The sequence below is a fragment of the Apium graveolens genome, chromosome 2, assembly GCF_009905375.1.
Source record: "Apium graveolens cultivar Ventura chromosome 2, ASM990537v1, whole genome shotgun sequence".
In the NCBI taxonomy this organism is placed as follows: Eukaryota; Viridiplantae; Streptophyta; class Magnoliopsida; order Apiales; family Apiaceae; genus Apium; species Apium graveolens.
In genome coordinates this window covers 97,359,991-97,372,127 of record NC_133648.1, presented here as the reverse complement: position 1 = coordinate 97,372,127, position 12,137 = coordinate 97,359,991, and positions in this window count along the sequence as shown.

The following is a 12,137-nucleotide window of genomic DNA, read 5'->3' as shown; positions in this document are numbered from 1 at the left end:
CCAAACATAGCAAATTAAGAAAAAATCTCACATACAATTCTTAATTAATCTTAATGATCAATTCAAGCACTTAAATTAGAATTTGACCCTTTTAAGTACTATAAACCATTCGGCCTTAATCACAATCACAATCAAACCAAGACATGCATCATCAATTCCTCTTTTAAATCAACATGCAATCTCATTTCTTCCTAGTTAAACTTAAATTATACCAAAATCAAGTCACAAAAATCAATGTTTCCTTTTTATTCGCACAAGGTCGAACCAAAACCTTCCTCATGCAATCCTAAATTTGATTTCTCAAGCATCCAATCACACATACAAGTCCAAATATCATAAAAATCATTGTTATCAATTAACATACTTAAATCACAAAAGACCATAACCCTCATTGATATACGCATGCAAACATTAAGTAATTCATCTTCCCAAACTCTCTAATTAACCACTAATTTTCAAGGATGAACATCATCAAGTCATGACCATTACTAAAATCATTTTTGATTTTCTAAAAACCAAGATCCCGTTCGGGTTTTCAAGAAGCAACACATGCAAATGTTTTTCTTAATCCTTAAATTATAAATCATCCTAATATCAACCCATAATCACTTTAGTTAACAAAAAATCAAATCAATAACTTCCAAAAACCAAAACCATTCGGTTTTTTCAAGATTAACACATGCAATAATCAAAAGAACAAGTTTTGGTGTAGTAGAGTTCAGTGGTTACATCATTACTCACCACCGGTTCACCGGAGTTCATCACCGGTGGCGGTGGCGTCACGGTGGTGCCCTCATTCAAGGGTATCCTACCATAAAATCTCCGATTATTTTTAAAAATCATAAAAACAAACACATACAAGACATGATCACCACAAGTTCACTTCATCTTATTTTTTATAAAGCAACAATTCGGCATAGCCGAACCTACGCACACGCACACAACCCATATGCAAGTATCAAACTATGCATGCAATAGGATTAAAGCTCATATATGGAACAAGAATGAATTTCCATGGAAGAATCCACAAAAATCATGTGAAGAAGAGTGATATACTGAGTGGAATAGAGAGAGAGAGAGAGAGAAGAGAGAGCTTCGAGAGTGAGAGAGATGAGAGAACAAGAGAGAATGGCCGGGGTGGAAAAGAAAGGAAGGAGGAGAAAAATGAGTTTATCTAAGCTTAGAGGGCAGGGGCATTTTAGTAATTAACTAATCTCCTCTTATGTTGATTAATTCTTTTCTTTTTACTCAAATACAATAAAAATCAAATATAAAATATATCTCTCTCATAATGTCGAAAATTATTGCAAATGACAATTTTAATACGTAGATCTCGAAATTAGCTTTCCAACCATTACTCATAATAAACTTTTGAGCGAACGGTTGATTTTATATGATTTTCGTAAGTTCGTGCTAGTAATAGCATTTTAGCACATAAAAATCAATTTAAAATGCAACAACCCATAAATAAATCTGTCCACCATTTTTAAAAAGTCTCTAGGACTATTATGATAATAACAGAACAAATCCCATGTTTTTATCTTACTCAGATAATTTTATAAAAATACGTGAAGGTTAAATAAACCTTTATTTAAATTAAATAATTCCTTTAAATTCATAAAAATGTCACAGAGCACATAGTCATGCACACAGTCAAGCAATCACACATATACGAACACATAACAACTCAGGTCTGGTCAGAGAATTTGTCCTTCTTTAATCTTTATCCTTTTCAACGCGTACCGGGTCACGTTTAGCCTGACGGCCCGACGCTCAACGTTTCGATTACGCTTTTCATTATCATTATCGACCGACACGTCACTAGGACGAAATACTTTATTTAAACATTCATTTCACTCAATCACACATATTTCTATATTCTTTAAATCCTTATTAGGACGGGTTCCATTCTACCTAACGGCCCGACATCACAGCTTAACTCATAAGCTGACTCTTTAAATTGGAACGCTTTTACTTACGCTCCTATATTCTAATATACAGCAAAGACAATTAATCAACACTTAATTACATAATTATGATCACATCACATAAAACATACTTTATTGACTTAATTACGTCGTAAAATTCTCAGTCGTCATAATCTACCCTCCTTAAAAGGATTCTGTCCCCAGAATCTAATCTAAGCAAATGGATGGGGATACTTTTCTTTCATTTCGCTTTCTAATTCCCAAGTCGATTCTTCGACTAGCGGATTTCTCCACAATACTCTAACTAGAGGTACAACTTTATTCCTGAGTGTCCTCTCTTTTCGGTCCAAAATTCGAACTGGCTACTCCACATAAGACAAATCTGGTTGGATTTCCACTGGTTCCAACTCGATCACATGGCTCACATAAGTATTATACTTCTTCAGAAGAGATACATGAACTACATTGTGCAGATGTTGCATTTGCGGAGGTAGCTCCAACTCATATGCCACCTTCCCAACTCGTCGCAATACTTCAAATGGTCCAATATACCTAGGATTCAACTTCCCTTTCTTTCAGAATCGGGTTAAACCCTTCCAAGGAGATATCTTTAATAAGACATTGTCTCCAGATTCGAATTGCACATCTTTTTGTTCTTGATTTGCGTACTTTGCTTGTCGATCTTGAGCTGCAATTAATCTCTTTTGTATCATTTCTACCTTTTCCTTCGTTTGTTGAACTAGCTCTGGGCCAATTAATTTGCGCTCACCAACTTCGTCCCAATATGTAGGGGACCTACATTTTCTTCCATAAAACGCTTCATAAGGCGGCATGCCAATACTCGCGTGATAACTATTGTTGTAGGAAAACTCAATCAATGGCAAATGATCGTCCCAATTTCCTTTAAAATCTATTGCACAGGTTCGCAACATATCTTCAATTATCTGAATTGTCCTTTCACTTTGTCTGTCTGTCTGCGGATGGTATGCCGTACTCATTTTCAGCTTAGTTCCCAAATGATCATGGAATTGTCGCCAAAATCTCGGGTTAAACCTTGGATCTCTATCAGACACGATAGATACAGGGACTCCGTGACGCATCACAATCTCATCCAAATAAAATTTGACCAACTTTTCCAATAAAAATCTTTCATTTATTGGCAAGAAGTGTGCTAACTTTGTCAACCGATCGATTACCACCCAAATCGCATCATGATTAGACTTGGTTTTAGGTAATCCTACCACGAAATCCATCGCTATATATTCCCATTTCCATTCTGGTATATCCAGTGGCTGAAGCAATTCGCTTGGCCTTTGATGTTCCGCTTTGACTCTTTGACACGTATAACACTTACTTATCCATTCCGCAATTTCCGCAATTTTCTTTAAAGAAGGTTTTATTTGATAATAATCATAGTACAAACTATGATATTCCTTATAAGTATAAATGGAATGCCATAAACTACCACAATGAAAACAAGGATTTTATGGTTTAAACCTAACAGTCTGACTCTTAACTCCTGATTTAGGAGGTAAAGAGTTTATATCCTTATTCTTCCTGCAAAAAGAAGCAAGATGGTTAGTGTTTCCACAGTTATTGCATTTCTTTCTAGGAGCATTAGGAACAGATTTATAATTATTGCTTTTATTCACACCTTCCTTTCCAATCCTATTTTTCCTAGGTGGCTTTACCTTGTTTACATTCTTAATTCTTTCAACTTATACTTAAGCTACTTCTTTGTCATTAAGCCTATATTAACTTCAGCTGGTTTATCCTGTTTTAATTTGTCAGAAGTTGACTCTGCCTTAACTTCTGTATCAATATCTTTCATCTTTTCAGAATCAGACTTTACAGTTTTAGCTACAAACTTAACAGGATTTACCTTTGGCTTACTGGTCTCTTTAACAGTAATTGGCTTAATTTGTTCAGTTCCTATTTCACTTTTATCATCTTCATAAGCTAAGCCCTCTTTACAGTTTCCACTATTTAGCAAATTCTGAGTTGTTCTGCCAGAGTTAGTCCAAGTCCTGATAATCTCTCTTTCCTTTTCTAACTCAGTTTTTAGAGATTGATTCAATTTTAACACTTCATCTCTAACATAAAAAGCATCATCTCTTTCTTTCTGAATTTGATGGAACATAACTAACTCTTTTCCTAAATAGTCATTCCTTTTCTTAAAAGCCAGATTTTCAGAAGTTAACCTATCACATATTAAGGTCTGATCTCTATAGCTAATGAATATGGTTTTAAGATAGGATCTCAACTCAGTAATATCATCAGTATGAACAACATAAATTGTTTGAGGTACCTTTAACTCAGCAACATCAGAACTGCTATCAACATTTGCCATCAAGGCATAGTTCACCTCATCTTCAGAATCTGATGTGTCTATCCAGATTTTCTTCTTTGTGACAAGTGCCTTGCCTTTGTCACCTTTTCCTTTCTTTCAATCAGGAGATATGTGGCCTTTTTCACCACAATTGTAGCATTTAACATTTGAGTAATCTCCTCTGTCAGACTTTCCTGCTTTGCCTTCAGATTTTCTGAATCCCTTCTTATCAGAACTTCCACTTTTCCTGGAAAACTTCTTTCCCCTTCTGAATTTCCTGTAGGATATCTTTGTGATACCCTCCGCCATAAGAGCACACAATCTCATCATCTCTTCATCAGCATCCATCTCAGATAGACTTTCAGTTTCTGAATCCTCATCATTATCAGAACTTGATGAATCTGAATCAGACTTTGTGATGAGAGCCTTTCCTTTGCCTTTCTTTGAGACAACCGCTTTGGGGGATTCCTCCTCAGCCTTAAGAGCAACTGTCCTTGAGTTTCTCCCATGTCTCTTGCTTCTTTGATCCATCTCAAGTTTATGAGTTTCGAGCATACCATAAATTTCATCAAGAGTAGTTTCATCAAGAGCATAGTTGTCTCTTATAGTAGTTGCCTTCAAATCCCAACTTTCAGGAAGAGCTAAAAGGAATTTAAGATTAGAATCTTCAAGATCATATTCCTTATCCACCAGTGACAGATCATTCAAGAGTTTGACAAATCTGTCATATAAACCAGTTAATGACTCATCAGGTTTTGAGTCAAAGTGCTCATACTCTTGAGTGAGTATAGTCCTCCTGTTCTTCTTAATTGCATCAGTTCCCTGGCATCTTGACTCCAAGGCATCTCATATCTTCTTTGCAGTCTTGCAGTTAATTACCCTGTTTGACATGACATTAACAATGGCACTATGCAGCAAATGCCTTACCTTTGCATCCTTGGCAATATATGAGATATCTTCAGCTGTATACTCACTTTTCTCCTTTGGTACAGTCTTTGCTGGCTGATCTGCAACTACAACAGAGAGCTTGGTTGGCTTATGTGGTCCTTCATTAATTCTGTCAAGTTATTCTGGATCTGTAGCTTCCAGAAACATAGCCATCCTCACTTTCCATATGGGATACTCAAAAGGTCTCAGCATGAGAACCCTAATTGTCTCATATCGACTGTGGATTTGAGTCTTTGGAGTTTCTTCAGTTTTGGTGGGCTTGGTTGGAGTTTGTTCTTCTTCAGACATGATTGTTTTGGATCTTTACTGTATGTGTGTTAACCGATAGGCTCTGATACCACTTGTTAGGTCACACACACACTATAGAAGGGGGTTGAATACAGTATATAATACAATCAAATCGAATTAAGAACACAAGTATGTAACACAGAATAATCTTATTAATAAAACAGTATTGCAATGGAACCGTTCTCTCTCAGTGATAAAAAAATACCATGAGAGCTGCTAGGGTTACAATGAATAATATTCTCGATAATGATAATACATCTAGTGTAAACCCTATGCCGTGTTTATATACCACACAGTTACAAGATAATCTCTAACTGATATCGAATATAATTCTGTATCCTAAAATATATCAATTAGTTATATTTTCCTCCAAGTCTTCTATTCTTCATAGAATTCTTCTCCATGCATATCTTTTCTTATTTTAGTCTTGATCTTCTTTCCCTTCAATCAGCCGCCTTCCTTATCTGAAAGTCTTCTTAAGTCCTGATATTATCTCCTGATGAATATCTTCTGATATCTTAAGTTCTGATAACCTAAGTTCTGATATCTCAAGTTCTGACTTCAGTATAAGTACTGATTTCCAGTTAAGTCCTGATTTGTCCTGTTAGTCAAGATTTGAAAACTAAACACAAATCATTATTAGACATGACATCACAAATATATCTAACAGTGTTTTAGACAATTTTATTGACTTTTTAATTTCTTAGACTTGGTGAACAAAGCAGACAAGAAATGTAACAATATTATGTTAACTGAACTAAAGACAGTGAATACAAACTTTCAAAACTCACTAAATTTTATATAAAAAATCAAGCTAGTGTTTTGCTACAAATTTTTGGGTTCTTCGTATGTTAAGAACTCAGCTTCTCTCTTGAGAGTTACAAGATTTACTAGATCTAATTTTGTTACTCCTAAAACAAAGCATCCATAATTTACTTTATGGAACAGTAAACACTGATTTTACACATCATGTAATAACATGTACTAAACCCTACTTTAAGATAACTAAATCTTTCTATTTCTGGTTTAGTGTATTTTTGCAAATCGTGCATGTCTGTGACTTTACTTTGTCAGTTAATCTTGGCCTTTGATCTTGTACTCTTCAAGCTGCTTTTATAGACTTATCAAATCAGTGATTGATTTATTTGTTGATTGATAATCTTGGATATTTGACTGATCTGCATTTTGTACTTTGAGTTTTATATTGAGATCTCCAGTTTGTCATATAGAGAACTTTACATCTCGATAAGTATAATGACTTATCGAAATCTCTTATTACTCTAAGCTATTTTGACTTATCGAATTCTCTGAGTTCTCTATAAGAGAATTTAGCTTGTCGAGATCTCTTAATTTCTGCATGTAGAATTGACTTGTCGATATCTCCAATCTTCATGTCTTCAATTTGGCTTGTCGATATCTCTGAGTTCTCTAGTGCATGAATGACTTTTTGATATCTCAGAGATCTCTAGTGATATTTTGACTTATCGATATTTCTGAGATCTCTAGTGATAATTTGACTTGTCGATATCTCCAATCTTTATATCTTCATTTTGCTTGTCGATATCTCTGAGTTCTCTAGTAGCTATTCTTGACTTCTCGATAAGTCATTCTGGAGTTCTCAAATAACTTCTCTATAAGACTTAATCTGTGACTTTTAGATTTCTTGACTTAGAATATTTTTCCTAAAACATATATATTCACCTTCAAACTTCTTCAAACTTTCTCTGAGGCATGATCTTCATGATCTTCGTTCAAAGTTTATTCTTAGACTAGAGACTGTTTACAGAAAAATACTCCAGTCTAATCTTTTACACTTTTACAGACTTAAGTGATACAATCCACAATACAAACTTATATTACCATACAACTTACTTAGGGTTGTCAATTTGTCTTAGTCTTGTAATAGTGCATGCATGTCTTGCACAACATACTCCATTCTATTGCTAAAGCTAGTGACAGAGCCTTATTTTTCCAAACTCGCATATTTCAAGCATACCAGATTCCCCATAGACCCGTAGCAACATTAATAATCTCATATTCGCTATTTGAGCTCAAAAATTGCAGCAGCCATGCACAAGCATCTTCAACATTATTCATGTCTAATTTACAAGCCAAATAACACCAGCACTGGGTCACAAACTCACATTCAAAAAAGACATGCCTAACATGCTCCACATATCGACAGAAAAGGGCACGAAATCGTGACATTTACTCCCTTGCTCCTTAGCAGGTTTCTAACTGGAATATTATTACGGCAAAACCTCTATAAGAACATCCGGATTTTATGAGGCAACCCAACACTCCACAGCTTACACCACCCAGGCGACGAAGAAGGCCTGATACAAGTTACGAAATGGTCTTGCCAGAATTTATAACCCGTTTTAACACTATAACAACCATTAGTTGAACTAGACCATGCAACACGATCTTTGATATTGTTTTGAGGAATACGAGTTCCCAAAATCAGTTGGGCATCATTCTGACTCAAAGACTCTCGAACTCTATTTTTATCCCAACTTTTGACTCCAGTTAAGAAGAAATCACTAGCCTTCACATCTCTGTTAGCACTTCTGTGAGACAAATCAACATGGAAATCTTCTTTACCCCTCATCCATGGGTCAAAAAATGCACAAATATTGACACCATCCCCCAACACCCATCTGAAACTATTTTTGAGAGCTTCTTTGGCTTGCCATATACTAAAACAAATAAAACTATCTCCCCCTCCTCTTTCAAGAAGAGAACAGAATGTACTAAAGTGTCGTCTTGTAGTTGTTACGTGTTTTGGATATTGTACTTGCGTCCACGGGATCTACTAGGCCCTTGGCCTCCTCCTGAGTTTCGAGCACCCCGATCCACATGTTTTTTTATGGTCCCGTTTTGGTTTGGCTAACATCAAAATCAGTAATTATTAATTGTATAATTTTATTTGGAATATAAATATGTATTATAGGAATTTAAGATCATAAAAAAATGAGTACTTTATCTTCATATAATTATATTTATACGTACATTTTCTTGGAAAAAATAAGAAATGTTAAATATAAATATTAAATAACAAAGTAGCTAGCCATTTCTCTAAACTAGACATGTCATAAGTGCGATATATGTAATTTACGAGTATGGTGTTGATGCTGAAGTTCTTTGTGACACACATTTTCAGAAATGGTTTTACATTCGATCCCATTATACTCTTTTGCTACTTATTGCATAATATTTTGGAACATTTGCCTAAGACTGGGACTACATGTATCCGTTTTGATCTTTGTATTTGATCTAAATGTTCACGTTAATTAAACGAATTGGTTTGCTGATCATTTTTTAAGTACCATTTTGATAATAAAAAATGTCCGCTGCAGTGACTTTAATTAAGGATGTATATATAGTTATATACATTTGTTTGTAAGTATACAGTCCTTGGATCACGTTTTTACATTTTTGTATTTTAAAAATTAATGTATATCTACACCGATCAATGGAATATTATCGGGTGTTAAAAAAGAATTTGTTCAACCATCTTCGTAATAACTTTTATGATTTAACTATTTTTTTTGTTAAAAATAATAATTTGAACCACCCGCATGCAATTAAGTCAAGGTGTGGGTTTCATACAAGTCACTAGTGTTGTCATTGTTGGGGTGGAGGCGCTGGATTAACACGTGTGTTCCAACACACCAACTCTAAAGTGTAATACAGGAATAAATAATAAGATTATAATGAATAATGATCACGCAACAACATAATACTCCCAACGCTTCCGTACGTACCTGTGTAGCCTCCGCTCCTCTCTTTTCTTTGGGTACGGTATTATTGGTCGGTCATGTTTGATAATTAGTTAATGGTTGCAGCCTTGCAGGATAGGGCTGTTAATGTATCAGATATCTGATCCGATCCGAGTGCCAATGGAGCGGATATGGATCACTCAAAATAAAATCCGATCCGAAAAAAATCAGATCCGAAAAAAATCCGATCCGATCCGTAAATAACCCGATCTGAATATATATATATATATATATATATATATATATAAGAATAAAAAATATACAATATATGAAATATAACAAAAAATCGGGTCATTTAACAATTGGGCTTGGACTTATTGGGTTGGTACTTGGTTGGGGCTTACAACAATACAACGCGACTCAGTCAATCAGCCTTTAAACATTTTAATTTCCACGAACCCTAAATTCCTCTGCCGCTTCTCATCGTACAATTACTAGGTTGAAGATTCAACTAATCATTGTATGCTTGTTCAATTAGTTATATTCTGATTTTTACTTTGTTCAATTAATTATGTTCTTGATTATGCTTGTTTATGTTTGTTGTTTCAGAATACAAATTCAAACACGGTAACAGGTGATTATAGCACGGAGAATACAGTCGGGAATCCGATTGAGGTTGATGGGTCAGAAAAGCCATCAAAAAGGCCAAAATCGAAGGTATGGGATCACTTTACCAAATATAATGATGCCAATGGGAAGTTGAGATCTTTATGTAAGCACTGCAAAAAAAACTTTGTTGGGGAAAGTAACCAAGGTACTAGTCATTTAGCAAATCATCTTAAGAGGTGCACTGCCAAAATTTATAATGATGCTGGACAGAAATCAATTTTTGCTGCTATGAAAAAATCAGAGGGTCCAGCTAAAGTAGATACATTTAAGTTTGATCAGCATAAAAGTAGGAAGGATTTAACAACAATGATCATTAAGCATAATTATCCATTTTGTATGGTTGATCATGAGTTCTTTGAGTATTTTTGTAATGGGTTGAATCCAGAATTTAATCTTATTAGTAGAAATACTGTGAAGTCAGATATTATTAAACTACATGAAGAGATGAAAGTGAAGATTTATGAAGTAATGGATGGTCTTGATTGTAGGGTTACACATACTACTGATATTTGGACATCAGATGCCCAAAATTTTGCCTATGCGTGTCTAACTACCCATTATATTGACGATGAGTGGGAGTTGCAAAAGAAAATCTTGAATTATAGAATAATTGGTTGGCCACACGATGGGGAGTCTTTGTTTAGGTTTATATCACAATTAATTATGGATTGGAATTTAGATAAAAAATTATTTGCTATGGTTGTTGATAATGCATCTTCTAATGATAGCATGGTAAACATCTAAAAGTTTGGCTTTCTGATAAAATTCCATGTGCCGGTGACTTCTTTCATGTTCGTTGTAGTGCGCATATTTTGAACCTAATTGTTCAAGATGGGATGACTTTTATTAAGCCACTACTAAAGAATATTCGTGGCACAGTGAAATATTTGTCCAAGTCTTCTTTTAGTAAACAAAAATTTGATCAAGTTGTTAGTCAATTGAAGTTGCAAGGTAAGAAACAAGTTCCCTTGGATGTACCACATAGGTGGAATACAACATATGACATGCTTGATGTCGCTTTGGTGTATGAAAATGTATTTGAACGTTTAGCACGCATGGATAAAAATTATGTGTTAAATCCTTCTAAGAAAGAGTGGGAAGTGGCTCGTTTGGTTCATAGTTGTTTGAAAATTTTTAAGGATGCTACTGTCCATTTTAGTGGAACCAAGTTTCGAATGAGAGTACAATTGGAAATATGCGATATGAGGATCTTATGTCTAGCAGTCGTGCAACTAGTTCCACCACATCAGAGACTAGTAAGTTAACTGACTTCAAGAAGTGGAGGCAAATTGAACGTTCTGCTGGAAATCGTTACGTACCAAAATCCGAGTTTGATCAGTATTTGGAAGAGGAAGCTCATCCAACAGTTGGTAAATTTAACATCCTAACTTGGTGGTCAGTTAATGGTACAAGGTTCCCTACAATCAGCAAAATTGCACGTGATGTTTTGGCTGTTCCGGCTACAACAGTAGCTTCAGAATCTGCATTTAGCATAGGAGGAAGAGTGATTGATGAAACGCGCTCCTGTTTACTTCCAGAAGCAGTAGAAGCACTTATAACCACATTAGATTGGATTCCGTCGCGGAAAAGTGAAAAGCTGTTCTTATTTTTTTATTTTGCTTGCACCTTGCTTCTGCACTTGCTTATTTACAAATTACAGCATTTCCCTCTTTATTTTCAGATATGAAGGGAGCACAGGCACAACCATAGCAACGGAGAGTCTGGTATCTCTCTACAGTCTGCATTTTAATGTTGGTATGCATTATTTCATTATTTTTGTTGATTCATTGGAGGTTAATTACATTGATATGTTTTTTTAGGTGTTTTACCCGAAATCAATGTCTTTAAATCATCCAATTTCATTTATAGATAGGAATACAATACATAAAATATGGTTGTCATATAAAATTACACTCTGTCAAGAATTATTAGTATCTTGATTTATAGGCGTCTCTCTTTCAATCTGTTAATTTATGGTGATGTCTCCACCATCAGTATTATTCTTATAATTTTATTATAAAGCGGCCCGAGCCGGCGAGGATGACCATTAAGTTATGTGAATGCTAATCAAACAATTACGCAAACTTGAAAAAGCATACAGAATAGTCCAGCTAAAAATTGCAGAGCTAAAGAATGCTTCATGTGATGTATAAATTACATTGAATTTGCTTATTTTTAAAATAACTTTGTTTTGTTATATATTGTGTTGTGACTTGTGATGTGTTGTGTTGTGTTGTAAAATAGGTACTTATT